The 26,213-nt window shown below is 33.9% G+C and overlaps 1 protein-coding gene across 4 annotated transcripts in view; it reads left to right on the forward strand.

Annotated features, from left to right (window-relative positions):
• Nucleotides 1-2,314: 2,314 nt before the first annotated feature.
• LOC100650048 (brain tumor protein) overlaps nt 2,315-26,213 on the forward strand; it is a 109,449-nt gene continuing 85,550 nt past the window's right edge. For 2 of the 4 annotated variants that reach the window (XM_012313094.3, XM_012313099.3), the window contains exon 1: nt 17,421-18,778. The gene's annotated coding sequence lies outside the window, so the exon portion shown is untranslated. Of the gene's footprint in view, nt 2,712-17,420; nt 18,783-26,213 lie in introns of those variants that run through there. The other 2 variants (XM_012313100.3, XM_012313096.3) reach the window with 2 other exon arrangements.

The following is a 26,213-nucleotide window of genomic DNA, read 5'->3' on the forward strand; positions in this document are numbered from 1 at the left end:
TACTAATAATATGAATAATATGACTTGATATTAACTTGGACTTAATTGATCAAGATATAAATGCTATAATAAATATCTACGATAGCTTATCCGCAATATGTGAGCCCATACTGTACATATATAATCACGTAAACGTGCCGTACCAAATACACATACCAAACACACGCATTCAACATGTATGCTGAATACACACGCGTAAAGAAGACGTCAAGCATACACACTAAAGGTACACGCTAAACACATTCACCGAGGGTACACATTAAACATATGCACGTAAGGCAGAAATCTGGTTGTGCAATTTCTTCGGGGTGTACTTTGAGTTATTTTACCGCTGGAGGCATATTTTTTATTATAAATGCAATAAAACTGCAACAAAAAATAAAGCACCACTTTTAAACGATCGTTGTAAAGAAGGAGTTTTATCCTTAAAATACACGGTAATTTGAGCCGAGAACAAAAGTTAACAATGTGCTGGGTATAAGTAATTGATTTTATAAAATTTCCAACAAAACGTTCAGTTTCACTTTCCCATCTAATTTTCTCGTATGACAGTATCTTCGAAAAATATCAACTTAGCGAAGCGAAGAGGCTGTGTTTTTCAAACTGAATTTAGATTGATTATTGCGCGACTAATTTGTAGGTAACTATAACAGGTCAAGGATCGACAATTCCCCATAAGAATAGTGATCCTTGAATTTTTAATTTAAATATACACGTACGCGTACATACATAATTACAGAGAATATAAACGCAGTACTCTATTTTGTCGTAAAGATGCGCTTATTTCCTCCTCACATACTAATTTTACATCATAACTTTTGTCGTATTTAAAAATGCTAAGGAAATTAATATAATATGATAAATTGAAAATACTTATATAACAAACATTCACCGGCATCTATTCACGAAAGAATCCCACGCACGTAGAACGTCATATTATACGAATACTAAGAATACAAATTTTTATTGTAATGCTATATTTATGTAATTTCAATTAGTCGATTGTGGTTCGCTTTTATACCCCACGATACTAACCTCTTTTCTCGATCAGAACCTTTCACCACGAGAACACGGATTCGGATTACGATACAGAGTTATATTTATGACATCACGAGGCCGAACGAGTGCTGCAAATGAAAGTTGCAGGATTACTCTTACTCTCGCCTGGCGCGAAAGGAAAACCCGTTTATTATGTGTCGTACCAACACCGATCGACGATTCTTGTATTCTGAAATCTTGTTTCACTCTCTAATGTCTTTATTCTGTTTGTATTTGTTGTTTCTTTCAGTCTTCAGTCGAAACACAAACTGAATTATTATTACTTTCTATTGATTATATAAATTTAATTATTGTTAACTATTTATTCCTCTTCTTAAAAAAAAATATACATATATAAATGTAAAAGTATAACCAAAGTATAAACGAAACCAATTTGTTACTACAGACTTTTAGAAAAATAAGGTAGCAGTTGACTAGTAATTTATTAGTTGTAGGTGGAGCAAGATTAAAATGTAGATTAGAGGTAAAATGTAGGTTAAATTAATGAATTTAGAGCTAAGGTAGAGATAAGGTTTATATTATGAAGTTCATGAAGTAGATAATATTATACGTGTAATGTGTTATGGGTGTGGGTTATGGTCGTATATGTGTATGTATATGGATATATATGGATTTTACTATATTTTTTAGTTTGGTGTATGGCAACATTGTATGGCCAATATTTGCCCATACATATTCGTACAAACTGATTCGCGCTATAATGGATATATGTTAGAGCACTTTTAAACACAGTATGGTGTATTTCATCGATACTATGTAGTATTTGTATCGTAATATAAATTCGGAAATATTTGACGTAAGCAAAATTATCGATTTTGGATTTAGATTGATTGACTGTATACAACTTGATTTTCAAAATTATTTAGGTATCGTGTTCCTCGGTAACATCGTTGTATATGTATAGTCTTTATTTAACCTAATTGCAATCAATTAAATTGTCTTTTATTTAAAAGAATAGCCTTTATACATTTACATATCTAAAACATGTTACTTACTATATTTGATATTAAGTATTTGTATTCTTCTCAAAGAGCAGGTATTTTGAGAAATATTCTTACTTTATATCTTTATAATCATCATATTTATATACAAATATTTCCAATATATAAGTACTTGTCTAATTTCAATATCTGTAGTTACAACAGGCATATTCTCGTAATTATTATTGCTAAAAGAACAGTTTCACTATTTGAATAGTAGCTTTGTATATTAAATAAGGAAATATAAAAATAATAATCCGTAGTAGATAAAAGATATAATTATATTTAAACGATCGAATCGTTTCTTAAAATCTCGTATCTATATATCTTTTCGCACCGTAGCTCCCTATTTATCGAGATACGTACCTGGTCGAACAACGACGAAGTTACACGAGCCCGACACGAGAGTTTGCGAGTAACATCGAGTCGCACATAGCGTGAAACGAAGTCTGATATGTAATTTTACGACTAAAATGTATATTATACGCGTACAATATCGTTCATCGGTTTGTTAGACGATACAAGATAATAGTTTGTAGCGATCTAAAGTTGGAAAACGTGAATTAAAAGAAATATACATTTGTGTATTTGAGCCGGCAAAAACCTAACCTACAAGTATATCACATTCAAACTACCGGTTCGTTTGACAACTGTTGTAACACAATACATAAGGTAAGACTCAGATCATTGATTTTAACGTCTTAATAGCATATCAACGCGACTATCTAAATATATTTTATGTTCGAACAGTCTGTGATTTACCAACGCTTATTAGTATTATACGTTAAATGTCAAAAATGAACGTGCAGTTGTATTCTACGGAATTTGATTTTATGAAATATAATAGAAATGTACGTTCAAATATGTTCATTTCGTTCGATGTAAATTTCACCGTTCCCAAAACAATCTGGTGTTCGCATCTCTTGTTAAAGCCCAGTGATCGAGTAATTGAACAGCGGAAGTGCATCGACGGTTAAGGCGTGATTGGGCGATTGTTTTCGCTCCGGAAATACGTCAATTGCAATTCCACGGTAAAACCGCGGTTTATTGTTTCACGCTTCATGTTCGTAAAATGTGCAATACATATGTGTCACACTGATTGAGAGTATTTAAATGTAAAACGAAAATATGGAATCAATTTGATCGCAATAATTATGAATCTATGAACGTAATGTGAAACTTATGATCCTTTTTATGAGCGTATTTTTTTCTGGAGCAACGTACACCATAGCTAGTGCCAAGGATGAATGGAATCTGGAAAAATGAAACTGTTTCGAACTCAAAATCTACGACAAACGAGATTTATCGATTTTACTAATGGTTTATCCGTATATTACGAGCCTATAACACGAAATGTACATTAAATCGGTCCGAGATTGAAAAGCGCAAAATTTTAGTCAATATTCGATCATATCGTATTACTTTGAACAATTGTAGAAACTTTATTGCATTTTCCACTGATTGTCTATTTCTTTTTATTTGCAGGTACGTATCATATTTTCTGTAATTTCAAAAGTTTTACCGCCTATTACCGGAAGAGAGCGAGATAGAAGTAGCGATCGAAGACAACGATGCCGGTGAGTAGAATTTCCATTAATGAATTCTGGAAGCATCGCGCGGCGATGGCGTCAGACGCCTCTTCGTTTTCTCGTTTTTATTTTCTTTTTGTTGGAATCCCACGACGGTCTGCCGTGGATGGTGACTGGTCGTTCGTTCGAGGAAATGGACAAAAAATTTTAATTTCTTCAGCATGTGCGCCGGAGGTGACGGATCAGGGCGATAAACGTTCCTCTCGTTATTCTCGTCAGCTTTTAGCCTCGTGTACATGTCCAGAAGCAAAAAACGTTCGATTCTCTGAAGCTCTATCTCTCGGTTCTCCCTTACACAGTTGTTGTGCTTTTATGTAGTCTACTGTAGCCGTGAAATTTGTTTCGATAAAAAATAACCACATGCTGGCTTTTTCCACCGGAATGTTCGCGAGGATAGTCGTATTTAAAAGAATCCATTATACATGTACAATGTATATACTCCATCTTAATGATAACTCAATATAATAAGCATTGTATCAGTCTAGTGAAAATCAAGTATAAACAAATTAAAATTATCGCACAAAGGGGAAATATAAAAATTAATTAAAGATGTGAATTTAATTAAACAGCCCTGTGAATATACTAGAAGTAGAATATAATATCGGGCGTTAATTAAAGATATTTAAAGTATGTGTATACACGTAAAATAATTGAGGAATTAGTTTTAAATTTTCTATAATGCTAGTCAAAATAATCACATATTCTCCTACTATTGGTTCATTACTTCAAAAAAATATCGATGCATAAAATACGTGATAAAAAGTCCATAAATATTTCTATTATCATATCGTTTTATAATTCGTTCAGCAATTTTTAGTCATTGTTACAAATTTGTTGCAGAATTGATTAGTAAAATTTTTTAAAACGGAATAAATTTTAACTTATCCTGCCATCGAAGAAAAAACGATGAAGCTAGTGAAAGTAACGATTACAAAAATAAGGACAAAAATTACGATCAGTTTTCGAAAAAGTCGAATACGTCTATCTAGTGACGACTAAGTAAGATACAGTTTGCCAAGCGATATATATACATAGTAACGGCTATCGCGTTTATATACAATGTCTCCGGTAACAGTTACGAGTTAACAAGTTCAAGGACGCGTAAAGAAGATATTTTATTAGATAAATTTTATTACAGAATGGTTGAAATTATTATCCTCGCTGCTATATGTAAAGCTATGCTCATCTAATTATTCATGTATTCTCGTTAGTACGTTTTAACTCTGTAAACCTTCGAGCGCGCAATTAATATTTTGTACTAGTTGAGCAGTTGTTTGGAATATTGACGTATTTGCCAAAATCGTGTTTCCAGACATTCAAAGTTAAAATTTTCTTTCATTTATAGAAATTGTTGGCAACACAAACGTCGTTATAAACGCCTGATCTAACTGTTCTGAGCTATTAAACCGATATTGAAATTTTTGAACCGAAGATCATAGTTTGAGGTCGTTGAAATCATCTTCGCATCAGTTATAATTCTACGTAATCAAAAATACATCGTGCCATTTAAAAAAGTTCAATGTGATCTTGATTATTTATAGAAAGAAGTATTTATCTGACGATTTTAAATATTTCAATTTGTAGCTGGTTCAAAACACATCAACTTTTGTTTGAAACGCTTTTTGGTTATACTTGAAAAATGTACATCCATTTCGCTGAACAACCTGTAGAATGGTGACATCGAAAAAAAGAACGTTTATTTTGCTTCCAATGAAAAATGACAAAGCTTTCAAAAGAGGATTATGGACTCTCTTCTTCCGAATATCGATTTTCTCATTATATTACTACATTGAAAGTAATTACGCGTGTACAATATCTCATTAAACGGATATTTATGCAGATATAAAGAAAAGATTTTGTGAGAAAAATTATATTTGTAGCTTAATCAATTTGATGTCAAATTATGCCAATAATGGAAGAAACATTTGTAAAACCACTTGTGTATTAAAATTTAATCGCCAATAATTTCTCGTAATTAATTAATTACGCATTAATTTTGTACGCGAGTTCACAATGCATTACGCATCGGAGTTATCGATACCATTAAAGCTACAAAAGATAGATTTAAAGAAATGCACGATTACTTCAAAGTATCAAGATGGAAATTGATAAAAATTCTCGACATTTCGTAAAAGCTAAAATGTCTTCAAAGAGAAATGTTCTTTTTCCGTTTAACTCTTTTGTATCTGAGAGAATTATTGCAGCAGAACATTGGTAATTTAAAGACATGTATAGTAAAGTTCGTAAATCATGAAAATGCGGTAATCGGAAAAAGGGAATATCTTAAAAATGTCCGTAATCCGAAGAACTGCTCATAACAAACAAACAAAGGTTTATCGATTCAAACTTTCAATGCCTTTACTATAAACTGTAGTTTTAATATTACCATCTTGCAAATAGAATTTGTATATCGTGGTCGGTATGCCGTGAAACAAATTGTATCAAATACGCCGCCCATTTATGGAAAATATGTCAATGTTTACGAAATGAAAAACGTCGATTCTCGTCGTTTCAATCAGAATTTACTGTAAATTGCAATTTGTAATTTCTAATAGTTTCTTAGCTATGGCAAATACGCCAAATTGGATAGGTAGTTCATTTTAGTGCATTCATCGGTATGTACTGAGATACTGCCTGTTCGCGTGTACATCGCTGTCGTGGTTTATCTTATTTACATCAGCTGGTAGCAAGACTAACATGTAAATAAGACACTAAACAAAGTCGTGTGATATTGTGTATGAACACGATGGCCATTGTATGTCCCTTAATAAACGGTATCTTGCTATATTTTAGTCGTATATGCATATTGCATATGCATGCAGCGGACTTTTAAACTCAATTTTCTCGAAAACTGAATTTTCCATAAGAAAATCTTATTCCATATTTTTTTCTTCTTGTCTCGCAAGAAACTGTTTCGCCCCCGTTTCTATATAACTTCCAGCATCCTGTATAAAGAATTATGTTCAATATTGTTTATGCACCTCAAATCGTGTATATGCAGTGGCTCGGAAAAGTATTCGAATTAAATATCATAAGCGTAAAACCAGACGATAAGACAAATTTTAAATTATAATAAATTTTAGTTACGGTATAGGAGTTAACATCTTTGGTTAACTTCTTAAAGACCAAGCAATGGTTTCTTATAACGTTATAATACATCAATTCCTGTTATGTTTCATAAAATAGTAAAATACAGTTGGAGGAAACAGCGACGTGAAAAATATCGAAGAAATCTTTGGAATTCTCTTTCGTAGCCGCAAGAGTACTTTCCTGATGTTCTTCTCCGTGTGTGTATTTCGAAAAAGAATATGATAATTTATATTTATATAATTATATATAATTTATAATATTGCTATATTAATAGCAATCCTACAACTTGTTAGCAATCGTACAACTTGTTTAGCAGATTTAATTCGATAAGATTTAATTACATTCCTTTCGTTCCTCTTACCATCTTAACTCTATTCCTAAAGCCTCGAATACTTCAAAATGTCGAGGAATATGTCATCGTTGTCATTATATTGATGTTCCAGTTCGTTATTCGAAGCACACAAGAACATTATTACCATGGTCAATCGACGAAGTTTCATCACATTGAAACCATTCTATCATGCCGGCGTTATCACAATCACCGTTCTTGGTATTGCGTGCGATGCAGAAAGAGTTTCTTCCACATCTGTCGTCGTATTATCTTCCACTTCTTTCTGTATCGTGTCCTCGGTGTAACTCGCTAGTTCTTACCAAGCCCATTTTAGTACTACACATTCAGTACCAGCCAAGCATATGCCACCACGCAACGGCAATCTTTTAAATATCATTGCTCCTAAAGTTGTGTCGCCTTTTGGCCAGTAGTATCGTTGATCGTCGATAAAAATTATCATACAGAATTGCATCTTTTACGTGCGAAAACTATTCGCATAATGAAGAATTTGGACAGCAGCAGCGTTGGAATACTTTCGCGAGCCACTGTACAGACCAACAAAAAAAGACTGACGAAAATAAAAAGAAGGTTAAAGAGAAAACGCAAAATTCAGGGTCATTCGATGATCGTTGAAATTACGCAAAGCTTGTCTATAATGGTTATTCGGCAGAACGAATTACACAAGAAATTGGAGCTCACGGACAACGCAACAAAGCGTTGTAACCTTGGTTTGTTTTCACCGCAAGAAAAATCGTCAAAGCAACGCGAACACTCTCACTCTCACCATGCGATAGACCTGTCTCTTTTGGAACGTAATTATAATTTGACTCTTTTATGACTCCTTTTATATATATGATCTGATATATATTATATAACCATATTATGTTATATTATATTATACTCTACTATGTATTTATATATATAATATAGTATAATATAGTATAATACATATATAGCAAATGTACCCAATGCAAAGAATATATATGCAATATATATATATTTCCTTATATTTCTTTATATTTCTTTATATATATTGCATATATATTCTTTGCATTGGCTATATTTTATTTCTGCTTCTTGTTTCAGAATATTGTGTCTTATGAGATATCGTGTAATCAATGTTATAGTGGTATAATTAATATTATTTGAAATATTCCTTAGTCTTTGTAGGTTGACATTATTCAGCAAATTCGGTTTCGATACCATTCATGTCGAAAGCTTTCTACACTGAAATGCTTTATATCTTCAACGATCCTATTTTCACTGTTTAGACGATCGTAAAAATATAAACGATCTACTATTTTTATTAGTGATTTTATATTCATGGACATATCTTCGTCCTTAATATTCTTCAAGATTACTTTGTTGTTTAGAATCTATTTATATTACATAAAATACTATTACATAAAATAATATCGTGAAAAAACAAGTATTTTTTTTCTGTTGTTTATTATCACTATTCTTGTGCTAGGTTTTTGCCTATTACGAGCGTAGGTAATAAGCAAGTTTTACACATATAAGTATCAATTAAAGCGACGATATTACAAAAATATACGAGTACATATATAATTAACAATCTTTCTTTGATATAGCGTTGATTGGTGCTATATCTTTCTAAGTCTCGTTTCTAGTCTCATTACTAGCAATTAATATCACATTGTGCCAAGCGAAGGTACGCTATCACAGTACTCCAGACAAATTGCTCTAATTCTCATCGCACCGTGTATGAAGTAGTGCTGTCTTTTTACAACCTCTTCAGTGTTCGCTTTCATAATTATAATTAATTAGCCTGCTGTTTTTATTTGTCTACATTTCTGACTTAAGTTCACTATACACTGGTCACTCTCTTAGGGTGTGCTCCATTGATTCTAGCTTTTCTTGTCACATTTTGACCTAGTTCTTCTTCATTTACATATTGTGATACTTCATTTATTCCGCTGATTTGCCATTGTTACCTTCCTGCCAGCCTCGTTTGTGCTTTGGCTTCTCTTTTGAATTTAATTGGAAGGTTCGTTTCTATATACTGTTCTCTATTTACTCCGCTTAGCTCTTTTGTAATGAGTGTTGTGCGTGAGGAATTTAATGTTTTTCTTATGCGATCCTTTTGAAATATTACTTTTTATAATATTTTTCAACGTTTATATTGTCTATATTTTTATACTTTAGTCTATAATTTTAACATAGTTTATATTTTTCAGTTTTCAGTTTTCACGATATTTATCAATTTTCATTTTTCACAATATCTTTCAACTTTTGTCAAGCGGTCTAAAAGTAAACAGGAGATCGTGTTAATAAATGTTTAAAAAAGAGACTTACAAAATTTACATTTCACGCATATTACCGAAGCATGCAATACCGTGAACACTGAAAAATATAATTGTGCGGTTAACTGTACGGTAGCTATCTTATACGAAGATTATTAGCAGTGGATTTAAAAGTATAGCGGATTGCATAGGGAGGATGCGTTTAATCGCCTCAAGAATTTAACGAGCCGATCTTCTACATGAGTAAATCATAACGATTCGTTCACTGATTACCTACAAAATTTGTTTTAGAGATTATATATATAGAATAGGATATAAAAAGACAAATTGAATTAATTGATTTTCCGATGATGATAGATAACGACCAATAAGTCCTATTGAGATACAGTAATTAGCTTAAGAGAAAATAGATGATCGTTCATCAGTTTGTTAATAATATCTTACTGTGAGTTTTACATGCACATCTACCGTTCATGTATATCTTTCTGTTTTAAAGAATTATAAACAAAAATATATTTAATTAATAAATTAAATATACTTAAAAGTATTAAATACAAGTTTCATTAAAATTGCTTCGCTCTTTCGGTGGAATAAAACGTGGAGCGTGTAATCCGAAACTTTCTCGTGAAGATCGAACTGAGCCGTGCGTTCTTTAATATTTAAAAATCTGCGATATTTAAATTTCTCATATTTAACTCCTGTTTTACCTTTCGTGAACTTGTGATTGTATAAAACGTTACATGTAACCATTACAGTATGCAACGATTATTATACAATTTTTTAAGTAGGACTCTATATAATTTAAAAAATGTAGCGGCGATGAAATTTACCCACGCGTTGCAGTTGATCTTCGTTCGTCCTTTATTCGTTCATTCTTTCGATTATATCGACGTAAAGTATCAAAGTTTGAAATTCAGCAGATCTGAGCTACAACCAGATTATCGCTAGGTGAGAATAATGGCCAACGTATTGTTGGCCGAGTTCGTACGTGTCGTGTGTCATGACGAACGAACTGCGCTAAGTCTAGAAACAGAATTAACGTAAGATACTCGCGTTTGAAGTAATTATGAAGTGCGAAGAGGATCAGAGTAATCAGAGATATTATTAGCTCGAAGACGTAAGCAGATAAGACTTTTTCTTCGTTGCAACCGTCGACTGCGATGTTTGAAAGGGACGACTTTGAATCTCAGATTGCAATAGCGTCCGATTCCATTGAGCAGCAAAAATACCAAATCGAAATACGATCTGATAACGGTTCATTATTAAAATAGAATTGCATTCTAGGCACTCGGATAATTTCAAATACTTTGTTAACGTACTAATCGACAAGAGCAAAACCGAATTGGAAACCATTGTAACATTTGCATAGGGTCGTAAGCTGGTGAACGTGTCGTTGGTCGCTGTTCGCATGTAGCAACAATTATTGTTTCAATTATTGACTATTTACTGAACAATTATTTCGTTGATGGATCGGTATTTGAAGAACACGATCAAGCGTAACGCATAGGTAGATCGAGCCGCTACCGCTTTTTCATCTTTGCGCTCATTCTTTTCAACTTTCTCGAGATGCTCTTAAACGTCCTGCGAGAATTTTTCGATGGCAAGCAGGCCTCTAAAAGTGGCCATTTCTTAACGCTCTCCTTTCCTATATTTTTATCTCAATCTCGATAGGAATAAATTTAAAGAATCAATGGAATTCCTCGACATCTTTTCTTGGTATTTAAATAAATGCAGAGTATAAAATAAATCAGACGTAGATGACGTAGAAGTAACGATTGAAAGTGAAAGTTACGTAATTATCGGCTAGCTGAATGGCATTTCTATTGCTTCTTTCTCTCGTTTCTATGCGTGCAACGTTCTGAACTTCTCGCTATGGGAATAATATGTAACCTGGATGTTAAAATTAGATGGGAAGCTTGTAACGGTGCGTGCACCCTCGTTACGGCGCTTCACATTGTGCAACTAGAAACTCGGGATTAGCTTTATTAACGGATTCATTTACTGATATTATCATTTGCATAGCCTAATTCCTATGCTAGGTGATAGTGACTTCTATCGATTTTCACTGATTAAAATTATCAAATTTGAATTCAATTCATATAAATAAAACAAAGTTCTATTTTCCTCGGCTGTACGTAAATATGCTTTAAGTTGCATAATTGTCGTATAAATAAAGTGAAATTTCTTCTTCTTCTATTTTCTGCAGCTGCGTGTAAGGATATCGATTCTTAAAATAAACATTCTTATCATTTAATTCTCTCTTTGAGGCGCATAAATAGTTACACAATTGTCATATAAATAAAGTGAAGTTTCTTCTTCTTCTTCTATTTCTTTCCCGACTGTGTTGTAAAGATATCGATTCGTATAACAAACATTCGTATTATTTAATTCTATCTGTTCTAGTTTGCATAATTGTTTGTTACGAGATCATTTCAAATTTAACTCGTACGTGAAATGTGTGCTTCGAATCGTTAATCGAAAGAACACCCAGTATAAGGAACGCAGACGACTCTTGGCCCATGGGCTGGGAGGCCAGCTGCTTCCCTAACGAAAAAATACAAGTCAGCTGTTTTCCGGTGTGGCACACGCCAACATGATTACACTCGATTCCAACCAGACGCCTCGATCGACGAGAAAACCTATCGACGGGAGGATTATCGTCGATAAAGGAACTAAGCGAAGGATCAGTGAGTCGTCTTTTCGATTATCGAGTATATATCTTCCACAGACTAAGTACGTACTCGATACTTTACGTTATCTTTCAAAGAGTAGCTCAAAATTGAGAGGATTTTTCGCTCGTTTTTGGTCCAACGATTTTGAAACTGACTTATTTTACTAATATACATACTAATGCGGTAATTAACCAAGTTCAAATATACCTGTCGAAGACAGAGCGCCGTATGAAAAACTTGTGTCCTATATTTCCTTCGTATGGTTTCACGTTATGGAATCGTCTCATGTCCGCTCGCACATGTTATACGGGGCTGTATAACGGGCTCTGTATTAACGTAAAATTATAGTCAGTATCTTGTAAAAAAAAGACAGCGTTGACTTTGCTCGGCAAACATGCGTATGCGACTGCAGCTGCTGCTTTTCCGAAGAATCAGCTGTTTCCTGACACGTATGTTTCGAGTCGTCGTACAATTATGGGAAAGTAGTAGTATTTTCACCGATACAAATAGGCCAAAAATGGATTTTGATAGGAAAACGTCGACCAAATCACCAAATCACCATCGCAAATCACCAAACTGCTATAAATTGGGAATAGAAAAGTTGATTTCTAAATGGAAAAGGGCGGTAGAAAACGCGGAAGAATATTTATGTTAATCGAATAATTTTTTTGTGTAATTTTATGAAACTTTTGATTCGAAAAAGTGAGGAAACATGTAGAACAACCTAATACCATAATAAGTCAAAAGCGATTATTGGTTACAAGACATTTGCTAATAATTCTACTATTTAATTTAATCGAGAAGTGAATGAATAAATGGATATTAATATTTAGTGACTATTTAACCGGAACAATAAGGAAAAGATGCGTTTAATTTAATAGAAATTTCTGGCTATAATAATAGTAAATGGAAACAAAAGTTAACTTATCGTCAGTAAAATCTGACTAATGACTTTACAGCTACTTGCATAATTTATAAAATACACAGTAAGGTACGAATTATTCTATCTCAAAAAGATTCGAATTATATATTCCCTTTATAATTAGAATTTGCAATTTCACTAACATGGTGTGATTTATATTATCTATTATATTTTCATCAATGTTTCACGCTCCACCTTTACGATATAATAAAGAACAGTATATCTTAATAAAATTCAATTAATACAATATTTTATCGTTTTGGTAATTTGGGAAAGTTCCTACAGCTTCGATAAAAATACTTTATTATACGGAAATTCTATTCGTAATGGAAAAGTTTGAATTATTTATCGTTTGAATAATAAAGAACAGACATTTTTTGAGTAATAATATACGTATAGGTATCATCTTTTACCTGTGTACAGCTGAAGTAAATCCCGCGTAATACATCAAATTTTTAACGAATACAGATACAGTTATTTAAATTGCAGAATGAATGTAACAAGTTTTGGGAATAAGCCCTTACTCGCTCGTAACTATCTGATAACGAATACTTACGTCATTCAGTTTTCTTATCAGGCCACTCCAGTTGAGGAAACATGTGGTCACGTCGAAAAAACGCAGTTACGTTATAATAATTTCCACAAACGGTTTCAAATTTTGCATCGATGTAAATCCTGTGGTTAGTGAAAAATTATTTGCACATAAATATAAATATAAAATAAATATAGAATATTTTGAAATATCGTTAGCACCGTAACGAGACATCCTGATCGTACGTGTAAAATTTGAAACGGATCTGAAACCGTGCATAGAAGTACAAGATATTTGTTAGAAGCATATACTTCGCGAAAGTTAAGTATTAGTAATCCACAATACGTAGCGAGGCCATTTTTAGCACCAACTAATTGTATACTAATTTTTCGCTAAGTATATGTTTGCGATAAATATCTCGTAACTTGTACGTGTATAAATTTTCAAATTTTGCTATTATAATCGCTATAATTACTAAACCGCGAATATTTAGGCTAAATGATATTTCTATAAATTAAAACAATTAAAGAAACAGAAAGTAAGCAGAGAAGTATCCAAGCAACTAAATATTACGATAAATACTCTATTTTGAATATCCTCGAATACTTTGGTGAATGAATAATCATTGTGTAGATTTTTACACAGACGTATAACGGGTACGTCGCATACTTTTACCACGAAATTAATCCAGTTAATCTGATACACTTTTTTAGCAGAGATTCAACTCGTTACTTGTTGGAATTTCTCATCTTTTTCCATGTACAAACTGAGAACCTCTGGTCTTTGTATTCATTTGCTGGGAACGGAATGGAACGAAACGGAACATAACCATAAAGCAGAGAAAATACATAGGTTATGGTCGTTGCACGTAACGTCTCTCGCTTCCAAAGCAGGCGCGCCTTGTCGCTCCCTTGTGGTTAAACGCTATCGTATTTCTTTCGTCAGCTTTAAAAATTTGGTTGATTTTTCGCCGTTTCACAGCCGACGAGTTAAGGGAGAAACTTCGACAATGGGTTATAGCTTTAATTGGTTTGAAGAAACTTGGGAATACGCCATCGTCGAGTAAGAAACTATAAAAGTTTGAAATATTGAAAATCCGCGTAAAGAGAAAGTGGTGCAAACTGGAATAAACGTACAACGACGATTCGTATGGAGAAATAAAACTGTCGGTCGTGGTAACTACTTTTCGTTTAGCTTCGTCACAGTTGTAAAACTAGAGTAAAATGAAGAGGGTTGACAGTACGTACAGATATTGTGAGAAAATACGCGATAATGAAATATGCGAAACTCTGATCAATAGGAATAATACGACGATAAATAAGGTTTTCGTCGCTCGAGTCTCGTATAAATCTTATGCGTTGGGAAGTAAAGTTAGGGATTGTTATATATTTATTGTTATTTATGAGGAATAACATTTAATCCGAAGCAGAAGGGAAGAATAAAATAATATCGATAGGAATATGTCGGGATACTGAATGAAAATAATTTAACAAAGTTAAATTTAAATTAAATTAAATTAAATAATCGTGTACATAGTGATACGAAGGAGATTTTTATTACAGCAGAACTTTTTAGATTAATCTTACAAATATTTGGTATACATGCGCAATTTTATTATCTATAACTGAAAAACATTTGATAATCATATAAAATATATTGCGCTTTGTTTCGTAAACAAGCGTCAGCGAAGCGAAGGAAATCTTAACAAACAAATAACGCATCTCATTGTCAGATTATCGTAACCGATAGATTGCAAGACAACAGGGAGTTATCGATCCGCGAAAGACTGCATATGTCACATCATAGGTTATGGTATAGATAAGCTCTGTTCTGATAATTGGATACTATTTCACGATATCATTTCTATACTTCACCTTTAAACTTGCATATGATCTATAGGTGCCGGCAGCACCTACTTGTATTTATTACTCGAAATAATAATAAATTAACTTTAAAAATGTATCGAATCGTACTATCTTTCTTAGATTATTTACAATGTTAAAAATCATACTAATATCATAGTGTTTATGTTTCTCATTGAAATGTTTTCACATTTTAATAGCTTTTTGATAAATAATTACGTTGTTCCTGCTTTATTCTGTACATATTAGGTGTTACTTTTAAAAAATACGAACAACCGTGTTCTAAAATTATTGTTAAAAACAGCGATAGCGTCTTTCGCGATTTTGGCATATTCTTCAAATGAAAGCAAACATGTAATACGTTTAGCAAATAAAAAGTTGTGAATTGACTAATTCCATACTCGCTAAGTAAACTCAGCTTGTCACGAACTCGTACATTCTCGATTACATATTTCCGAATATTAGTAAAATAACGAAGAAATTGTTCTCTTAGCAGAAATCTGATATTAGATTTTATTAATTGCTAAAGATCAATCTTTAAATATTATTTAATGTTTGCTATATTTAAAAATATTCTGTTTGAAAAATATTTATAATACCATTACCGTTTAGCTATCTCACGCGTGTTAATGAATTCTGAAGATTTTTTAGACGATAAATTCGATTTAATCACTCCTTTAAAGCAAAGATACAAAAACTGTTGATCTGCTTTTATATTCTTCCGCATATTTATTAGATCATAATCTCTATGTACATAATTATTGTGTGAAATTCGTGAGACTACGCAACTCATTGTGATTAATACATATTCTACGATATTCGTATTACGCTGATTCAATATAACTCAAGTAGTAGACACGGAGACTTCGAAATTACGATGTACCCGCTAATTCCACAAGTACACAATCCCAAGTATGTACGATTATGAATAGCTATAAATGAAACGACGGGCATTCCTTAAATCCTATGAAAGTTAATGACACTTAAACTAAGTACGCGACGAATATCTTTCAACCGATATTCCATTCGGATTCGCGCAACCGCCTTGATGACCGCGAGTTGATGGCATGGTGAAACGCGCGAGGAGAATATCGATGTGCAGTTAGGTACGTTCGATTCTGACTCGATTCTTCGAAAAATCAATTCTTTCGGTTAAAGAATCGGAATCGATTCTTTGCTGTCGGTTTTTCAGCGAATCGACCTTTTTATCGCGAAGGAAGATTTCTCACCCTAGCAATGCGGTAATTCTTCTTATGCCAAACGTACGAACATGCAAATTTCCAGTTCGCGAATAAAAATCGATACGAATATCTTTTTCTATTTCCAATTATATTCCGAAACGATTGAATCTGCGTGTAACAGATAATGGCAATAATGATAATACTCCAGGCTTGTTCGGAGTTTAGCATTTATAGAATCTAAAAGGATAGGTATTTAAATCTGTAAAGTTACACCGTCTATGACTTTGGTGTAAGATGCAAGATAACGATATATACCTACGTATATCCATGAAAGATGGAGAAGCTTGAAATATTGACAGTATCATCGATTGTCTGAGTCTAAGAATCAATCTCTAACAATCGTATAAAATTATACATATATACATATTTATGATTTTCAGATCGATTCTTAACGATATTATCGATTGTCTGAGGGCATCCTAGAAATCAATCTAAAAACCATAAAAAATTATACACATATACATACGTATTTACGATTTTTAAATCTATTCGTCGTTCTTCGGTTCTCACGGTGGAGCTCAGAATCGATCGAGAATCGACTTTTTTTAAGCGAATCGAACATCCCCAGTCTGTGCAAACTGTGCAGAATGCCGCTCGGCATCCCGAAAGGTAATACAAGGGGGGTAGGAACGAGTGGTAGCAGTGGTTGTATTTGTCACCCCCTCCGCCTCCAAGTCTGCTTTGTCGAAGAGAGACGCCGACGACGCCGCCGACGCCGCCGACGCTGCCGCCACCACTACCACTACCACTACCACGACCTCCACCACCACCACCACCACCACCACCACCACCTCCACCACCATCAACCTCCGCCAACCTCCACCACCATCATCACCAGCAACCCCACCACTCCACTACCACCACCAACACTACCATCATCACCACCACCACCGTCGCTACCACCACCGACGCTACCTCCACCGACGCTACCACCACCGACGCCATCACCTCCGCCTCCGCCATCGTTACCAACGTCGGGACGCCGTGTGTGACCGTCGCTGTCGTTTCAGTTACTAACAGACCGTGTGATCGTTCGCATTGCAGGCTGTGAAGCGCGAGAATCGTGCGAGAGAGAGAAAGAGAAAGAGAAAGAGAAAGAGAAAGAAAAAAGAAAAATAAAGAGGTGAGATAGGAATCGTAGCGAGCGGGGAACATAAGAAAGAACCGTCGTGCATAGAAGGAAGAGAAAGAAATAAAAGTGGAAAAGGAAGGTGAAAAATAGAGAGGAAGAGTCGAGCGAGAGGGAAAGGGGAAGGGAAAAAAGGGAGAGAAAGAGAGAAAGTACGTTGCGAGCCATGCTGCATGGTCTCGCCTGAACAAAGGAAGGCTCCCTCAACCCGAGGGTCGTTTCCGATCGACGAACCGTCGGTCCCCCTTCGTTTGCCTTCGGCGCGCCTCGTGCGGTGTGTCTAGTAAAGGCAGCAAACGGTCAGTCACGCAGCAGCGGCCGAGCCGTGAGGAACGAAGATCGGAAGAACCAGAGTACTACGAACATCGAAAGAAAAAGCGTGCATCGGTGCACCGGCTTGCCGGTGAAAACAAAGGAAACAGGCAAACAGCGAAATAATATCGTGCTCGCCCTACCGCAAGTTTATTGGCGACGATTTCGCTTTTTAGTGGAGAAAGTGGAGGAAACTTCCTGTTCCTATCAAAATCTTTTTTACCGAAATCGGCTCGGTTTTGTGTACGTTGCAAAGTCGTTCTCGCGTATCGTTTCGCTCGAAATCAACGCCGAAACTCGACCTAAGTGCTAAACAAATACGGCGTTCTTCGCGCGTGTGTATTTTTCAAGGTGCTTTCGTTCTCGCGTTCCGAAGCCTGTGGGTCGAACGACAATCTCGAACGGCGACGGACAGAAATTGGATTTTCCGTTGGCAGTTTTGTGCGTGCGTAGTTAACCTAACCGGCGAGCTAACCTAACGACCGTTGTTGTGTAAGGGTAGGCGCGCGAATAATCGTTACGCGTACGTGTCGAGAAACCGATCTTGATGCGCGTGTCACTCGAGCGTGCTAAATGGTGGAACAGAGTAGCTGAATAAAGACGAGAGTCACTACGAGATAGATCTTTCCTCGATTATAATACGCCGGCTCTTTGTTTGCCTTTATTTTTCCTCCTTGATACGTTTTTGTGTGACATGTGCCACGAGTACACGGTGCATGCTTGAATCGAAGGATTCTTTGATCGCAAAGCAGTATTCTTCCGTTCGACTACGTACGGATTATCCTCGTATTTACGGTGAGTACGTATCTTTTATTGGACTAGTAAAATGTAAACATTTATGAAAGTATTCGAACGCTCGACGCAGTCTTTTTTTCTGAATATATTTTTGAAATTTCGTTGTTACTATAATAGAACGCGACCATCGTGATTATCGTAGAAACGTTCGAATGCAATCCGCAGATGTACGTAGACTTTACGAGACGTTTATGGAACCATGTTCTTAATGAAAAATTAGTATACAGCATGAATAATAATTTTAAACATACAATTAATAATACAGCGAATAAATCTTGCGGAATAAATCAAATGCTTCGGTGATCTTTTCTAAAGCGTATTCTTTCGATAAATATCTCGTAATTTTTATATGTAGTTTCAAATCTGCTTCGAATTTAACCTGCTTTCAAAATTTAACAGCATATCATCAAGATAGTCGCGTGTCTTGTTAGGTTTTAAAATTTTGTACGATATTTATATTATAAGATCGTAGGACTGTTCGAATATTTTCCCAAGCTACTGTGTATACGATAGTACGGCGACCGTAACTGTGTCAAACGAAAAACCCGGAAAATATTTTGAGCAGATTACCTTGTAAACCGTTATTTCTTTTCTGCGTACTTTAATATCCTATGGCGTTCTCGTTACGTGTTTGTTGATTTGTTCCCATTAAAGCGAGAGAGAAGCAAAGATCAGTAATATTCGAGAATAACCTTGCTACGGTAGGATCATCGAGACAAATCGTAATTTACGTTACTTACTATTAGGCAGAAAAAGTTTTGTTTATTATTTTTTCTGTTATCTTACGTGCCAATTACGAAATCACTTGTATTTCAAACATTTCACGTATTTTTAGTTACGACATAAATACTTGGAAAGATCGTAGCACTCTGAATTCTTTCGTTATCGCAAACGGTACCTCCTTTTGAATCTAAGAAATATAATTTGATCAAACTGAGCGGTTCAGAAGTGGCTGAAATTATTCACTTATTTTTCGTAAAATCCGACGGGAAAATAATAGCGATTAATGTATACTCGTATGAAATATTCTGCGAATATTGAGAAAGTTGAACGTTACGAATTTAAATATTGAAAATAGCGGAGATTTTGGTATTTCTAAAATAAGATATAAGTAATTGCAAATCGGAGCAAATTGGTAAAGATAGAAAATATCGATCGTTTTGGAATATTCTTTACGACAATGTAGTTGGTAATTTAAGAAGTCTGTTCGTGTGTAACGTTATCGTTTCATTTATGAAATCGCTTTCACGATATTACCTCCATATAGAATTACGATCATTGTTTTGTAAAACGATCTGCTATTGTCGAATGTCACGTTCGTGTACGAGACAAAATAAAACTCCTGTCGTTTCTATGTCATTTTGAAAATTGACCACGTCGCAAAGTTATGCATACTAGTGGATACGTTATCATGTAGCGAGCAGAGCTTAATTAGACGTTGCAGCGATTGAAAAATACGCGATGTTTATCGTCTGCTGGTGACAGGGGATAATTACTCAAAAGTATAATCATTAATTACATACTTTGACGCGATAATGTGAAATTTCGGTAATCTTGTGATCCGATCGATTTAATCGTTCAAAACCTTGTTAAGGAAATTGATTTTAAATCAATCAGTAAATTATTACTCTCTTTATAATGGATTACTTTGTGTGCAAAAGTATATTACGATGTTTGATACGTACGAAATTACGTAAATTTAGCGATACATGCATCGATACATATAACGCTCGTTACGCTATTTTACATTGTATTTGTTAAATATTGTTTTACATCGATGTTATAACGTAACAAAATTGTATCATTAAGGTATAACATATGTGGATTGATCATTAAACTCATTTATAATTAAACACTATGATGTTTGATATTCAGCAATTACATCTATACAAACGGACAATGACTATCGTTACTTCAATGTGCAAGACACAAATACGAAACCAAAACGAACATTCATTATTCCTTCGGTGGTTAAATTATGCTGTTAATAGATTTTTTCATTTTTAAGAAGTACAATATGTTTACGATATTTTCTTACTTATTATTTGCTCTGTAACAAATCGTTTAGATTTCTACGTTTGTTCTCGGGTAAAAATCGTTATTTGTAATTCTTGAAGCTATTCTATATATATATTTCGTACGCTGTAAATATGTGAAAACGATGTAATTTTCAACAACTGTTCTTCCCTTCAAGTATAATAACATCGATAGCGATTAAAAAGTATCGAATGAATCGCAGTTGGCGCGATTACCTTCGTAGTACGTACGTAATTGGATTTCATTAAAAACGCGGAAAGCAGCAATAAATGTTCTTAGACTTAAAGAGGTTTTCGAGGAAACTCTGGTTTTATACTTATGCCCTCGAGTGTCTCACTCGAATCGATGATTCATTCGCGAATGAAATAACGCACGTTCGCCGACGGAGGCCGCCTGTATTTATTTCTTTCGTTTTCGACACAACGAGGTTTCTGTCAGTGAACGACTGAACAGCGCCTACTGTTGAGAAATATTAGATGCAGCTATAATATTAGGACGAAACAAAACCGACGGCGGCAAAAACAAATACCTCGAACAAAGCCAATTTGTTTATAACGAGAATATTATTTAAATTCTAATATCTCTGTTATCGTTTTTGTTCTGTAAATTTCATTCGCTCTGTTAGTGTAATAAATCGTAACTGCTTCGTTTTGTTTAAAAAGTTGCCACGGTGCTCATTAACGACGTTACTATATCTTTCTGCATGAATTTTATGGACTAAAAAAATTTCAACGATATAAATGATTCGGATAATATTACCAGAAAGAAAGTTTGCGAATAGAATATGGTTGGCCCACCAACGGTTGCTCGGGGGTAGAAATACGATCGTTAAACGCGAGGAAAATCCGCTTTTCCCATTTTTTCCTGGTTGAACAATAACCCTGAGGAATTTCTGTACCTGAAAGATGTTTTGTAGCAATGAAGAGCCTCGAGGGTAAAGTAAAAATGCTTTGTTTTATGACAGTTCCTTGAGATTATCGCGGTTATACTTTTACGGTTGATGGCCGTCTTGACCGAGGGATGAATTTTGGTATATGCTAAGACAACGTAACGGGACGTAACAGTATTTATTTTGCAAAAATTAAATAGTACTTACGTATAGTACGTTTCATTCTATCTCTACTAGCATTTTAGATCTTATAAACTGCGAACAATTTAAACGAAATAATTTATCGCTACAAGTAGGTAACATATATTGTACGATGCTGGAATATGGGAAAACGGTAATGGAAGTCGATCGTTTGCATCTGTAAATGATCGTGATTCTTGTAAAATGGAAGGGAATTCTTGATAAGCCCGTCGAGCCTATAGAATCGTTTCATTCATAACACGGGGATATACGCTACATAACATTGCAGTGAGTCATTTTTACGTGATTCCGCGTAAATATACTTTATACGAGATAACTGTATGTCACGTCGCGTTCAACGTACATATGTACTGTTATAATTTATCCTCATAGGTAATCATAAGTCATGACACGATCCAAAGAACGAATTAAAATCTAATTAATAATCAATTTTTACGATATTCGTTTTTAATTAATGTTACATTTATACGCTTATTAATATCGGAGTAATAAATAGCATTATATAACAGTAATAAAAGCAAGCGAGTTTTCTCAATTTTTCTTAGATTAGCTTGTTCCCATAGGGGAGTGTTTTTTTTGGGGGGATATAGATAGTTTTGAAACACAAGTGAAATTCCTTTTTATTTCAGTTCTTCCAACAAGTTTTATAAAATTTAAAACTACATTCTGTAATAAAATTTTAATTGAATATAAATATAATCTCTGATCGATCGAATCTTCGGTATATCGTCGTATTAATTCAATCGTTTGTAAACGCATACTACATATAATATAGTATACAGAGTTCGAGATCAATAAGTACCTACGGTATTGTTTTTCTCAACGTGTCGTTGCGATTAATGTATTGTCGCTAATGTGTTACGTAAGCACGTTTAATCAATTTCCATTTCATTAGAGATTCGTTGAACTAGCCGAGGAAATGTTTAATCCATCAATGAATGTGCTACAACCGGAATATCGGTATTTCGTTTTTAAAGAATTACTCTTGCGGGTAATTTTCTCTCTTAGTTTGTTCGCTCGTTTACAACTAATTTTTACCCGCGAGAAATCGTATATCGTTGTACAAAGTATTCTAAAAGCGATCGTTTGATTGCTTTAAACTTTGAAGATCGCTAAACTTGTATATAAATAAATTTGATAAGTAAGCCCATATTGAAAGAAACCAATAATCCTCTAAGCTGCAAAGGATTCTGGTAAATGATTAAGCTAATCGATCAATTTAATATCGTCGTAAAGAAGTTTTATTCCATGCTACAGACAGTGACTACAAAGAGTTTTGTGCATACTCTTATCTTCCCATGAAACGTTCCTTTTTATCAGCTTTTACATTACATTTTCATAATATTGATATAATATTTGTATCGTTATATTAATATTTATATATGGAAAAGATACTTTCATATGGAGATATAGATGTAAATGCAATATACATATAGATATCGATACAAATAGATATAAATATCCTAGTGCATGTATTCTATGCACTAGGATAAAAAGAAGTAACGTGCCATAACGCGACAAAATACCAATATAGGATAGTAAAAAAGATTCAATGTAAGAATATGATATAGTGTAAAAAACCGAGGATAAATATAACAGCCTTCTCGTAATAGGCTATGGACCTGAAGCACAAATAAATTAATATTTTTATTATCGTTATTGTCATATATTAGTATTTGTATATTATGTCTATATTAATAATAGCAGAGAAAGAATACTAGCAGAGAAGGTGAAATTTAATATACGTGGCCTTAAGGTGTACAAATACTTTTTATAGCCACTGTACATATTCGATACTCATCAACCAGTCAAGACCTTTTTTCATGATAAAAGAACTCTCGTCTATTGCTGAACAATCGATTACACGTTGTGAAAATTTAATATAAAGTCTTATCAAATCGTAAACCTTATTTTTCGATACGCTCTAGAAATTTATAGTACACATAAGGTGTCTGAATTATCGTGCACAGTTCGTTTGTCAGGAAGTGTTTAATATGTATTCGTGAATACGAAATAGGTACGTAGTTGCGAATAATTAGCGCATCCATTATATACGCTTGTCTCTAATCATCGATTGTCTTATTTTAGCACGAAATTGAATCGTTAAGTTATTATATAACGTACAAGGAATTGGTATCTATTTTAACATTGACGCGAAACGTATCTCTGAGAATAGTACGAAATAATTTTGCACATCGTAAGTGCCATTACTTTTACGATAGTTATACAATTGTCATTCAAATTGAAAATTTGGAATCGCAAAACTAGATGAAATGTCCAAAATAGTATAGTATATTATATTCGATGGTTGAAACAAGTCCGTGTTCAGATACCCCTTACTCGTTTGTGTTTATAAAAATATGAATTTGCATAAAGGTCTACTTACAGTTAGAGTAAAATACCGGAGGACTTGATCATAGGAAACAAAACGATTTATAACAATCATCGATAATATTGCACAGATGCCTAGATTAATAAATTTGTAATGTTGACGCGTAACGTTATTGAATTTTTCTAATTAGATATTTATAAAAGTACAACAGCGAAACATGCCGGTTTTGGTAAAAAGACACAGGAAATACAGCCGTATTTTAAATCTTGGAAATTTTCGTTTCTGTTCACAGCTTCTTTGACAATTCGAAGAAATCTGTTGCGTAACGATCTTTTCAGTTTCTTCTAGACCTTTACCTTCAGAAAGTGAGTTGCATTCCTGAATGACGCGTGAAATATTTGGGCCCGAGTTTCCAGGCCTTCTCTGTTACGAGACAAACCGGTTTTCCTCACAGCCGAACGATCATTTTCCCAAAGCGTACGACGTACGTTAGAAACGTATGATTTGAAAGCTGCATTCTTTCTCGTAGCACGTATTTCCTTCTTGTACGGTCGAAGATTTATAAACATTTATTTGTATCGTTTTTTACCATCTTCTTGCTATCGTTGAAAGCTTTAGCGCAGTAAGTTCATCTTCTCGAAGTCACGTAATATTTTCGAGATTACAAGGAAAATTTTCGAAATAACGAAATCACCAAGGTCGTAACAATAAAAGTATGCATGAACATATCTTTTAATAAAACTGATAGATCACAGATTCGCGTAAGAACAAAGAAAACGGATACCTTGATTGATTATTATTTAGTTTACTCATAGTTCTGAACACCAATTTCTTTCACTATTTTCTCTGCTTCTACGAAACAGTTACAAAATGAAGTAATCTACCGAAAAATTTATTTCGTAAATTTTTGCACAAATAGGAAATTTCTTTTTTTTATATGCGTCCAATTCCTTAAATAGCGTTGTTTAAAAATGTTTAAAGATGTTAATTTCATCTCTTATGTTTTACCCTAAAAATTCGTTAAAAAGTATGATCCCTTAGAACTTTCACTGATGGAATATAAAATTACAAGATAAATTTTACTGCAGAGTTAAAGCGTCGACGCACAAAGTTCATTTAAAATAGAAAAGAAAAGATCTAGAAAAGTTAAAAGCTGAATAAAGAACTTGTAAAATGTAATATGATGTAAATATTTATAAAAGTTTTACTCGACCCTTGATAAAACTGGAATGCTTAATTGCAGAGGTGCATCGGTTGAGACCCACTGCTTCAACGTGTTGGATAAATAATGTAAAACATCGGAAATACTTCAACTGTGCTAATTAGTTTCCGGTTTTCGACGATTAAAGGACGAAACAGAAAGTGTAATTAAAAGTTGAAGTTATATTCGCGCTCCGGTAAACGATCTTACGTGTAATGTAAGCGTTCAAAGAAGTGAAATCAAAGTTCCGGATTTATGTAAGTGGCTGAAATTTATTATCGACCATGGCAGAGCAAGCAGCGTGTAGTTACAGCCAAAGTAAAAATTATTCGTACGGTAATCGAGCTCAACGAAATTACGATAGAACATCGTTTATTGATATAATTTTAAAAAATAAAAAACACGCGCATGTTCTTACAAGTCTGGAGAATAATTTTCTTAACAGTGACGTATACATTACTTTATGAAAATATTAGCAAATATCTAAAAGATGACAAAAATCTAACGAGATTTATCCAATATCTAAGAGAGAGTCACTTTTCAAATTAATTATTTCGATATTTCAACTATCTTAATGCCCAGTGGAGTTTCCTTTTGATTTTATTACGACTCGAAGCCGTCGTCTCGTTGAATTTATCAGATCGATGAATACTTTAATGAAATATTTTTCCACTCTTCGAAAAGAACTCTCTTTAAATCATTCTTCGATGAAATATTCCGGTTCCGTAATTTTCGTTTCAGGTCGTCTCGGGTATTTTCAATAACGTTTATATCC

This window comes from Bombus terrestris, chromosome 10 (genome assembly GCF_910591885.1).
Source record: "Bombus terrestris chromosome 10, iyBomTerr1.2, whole genome shotgun sequence".
Taxonomy (NCBI): domain Eukaryota; kingdom Metazoa; phylum Arthropoda; class Insecta; order Hymenoptera; family Apidae; genus Bombus; species Bombus terrestris.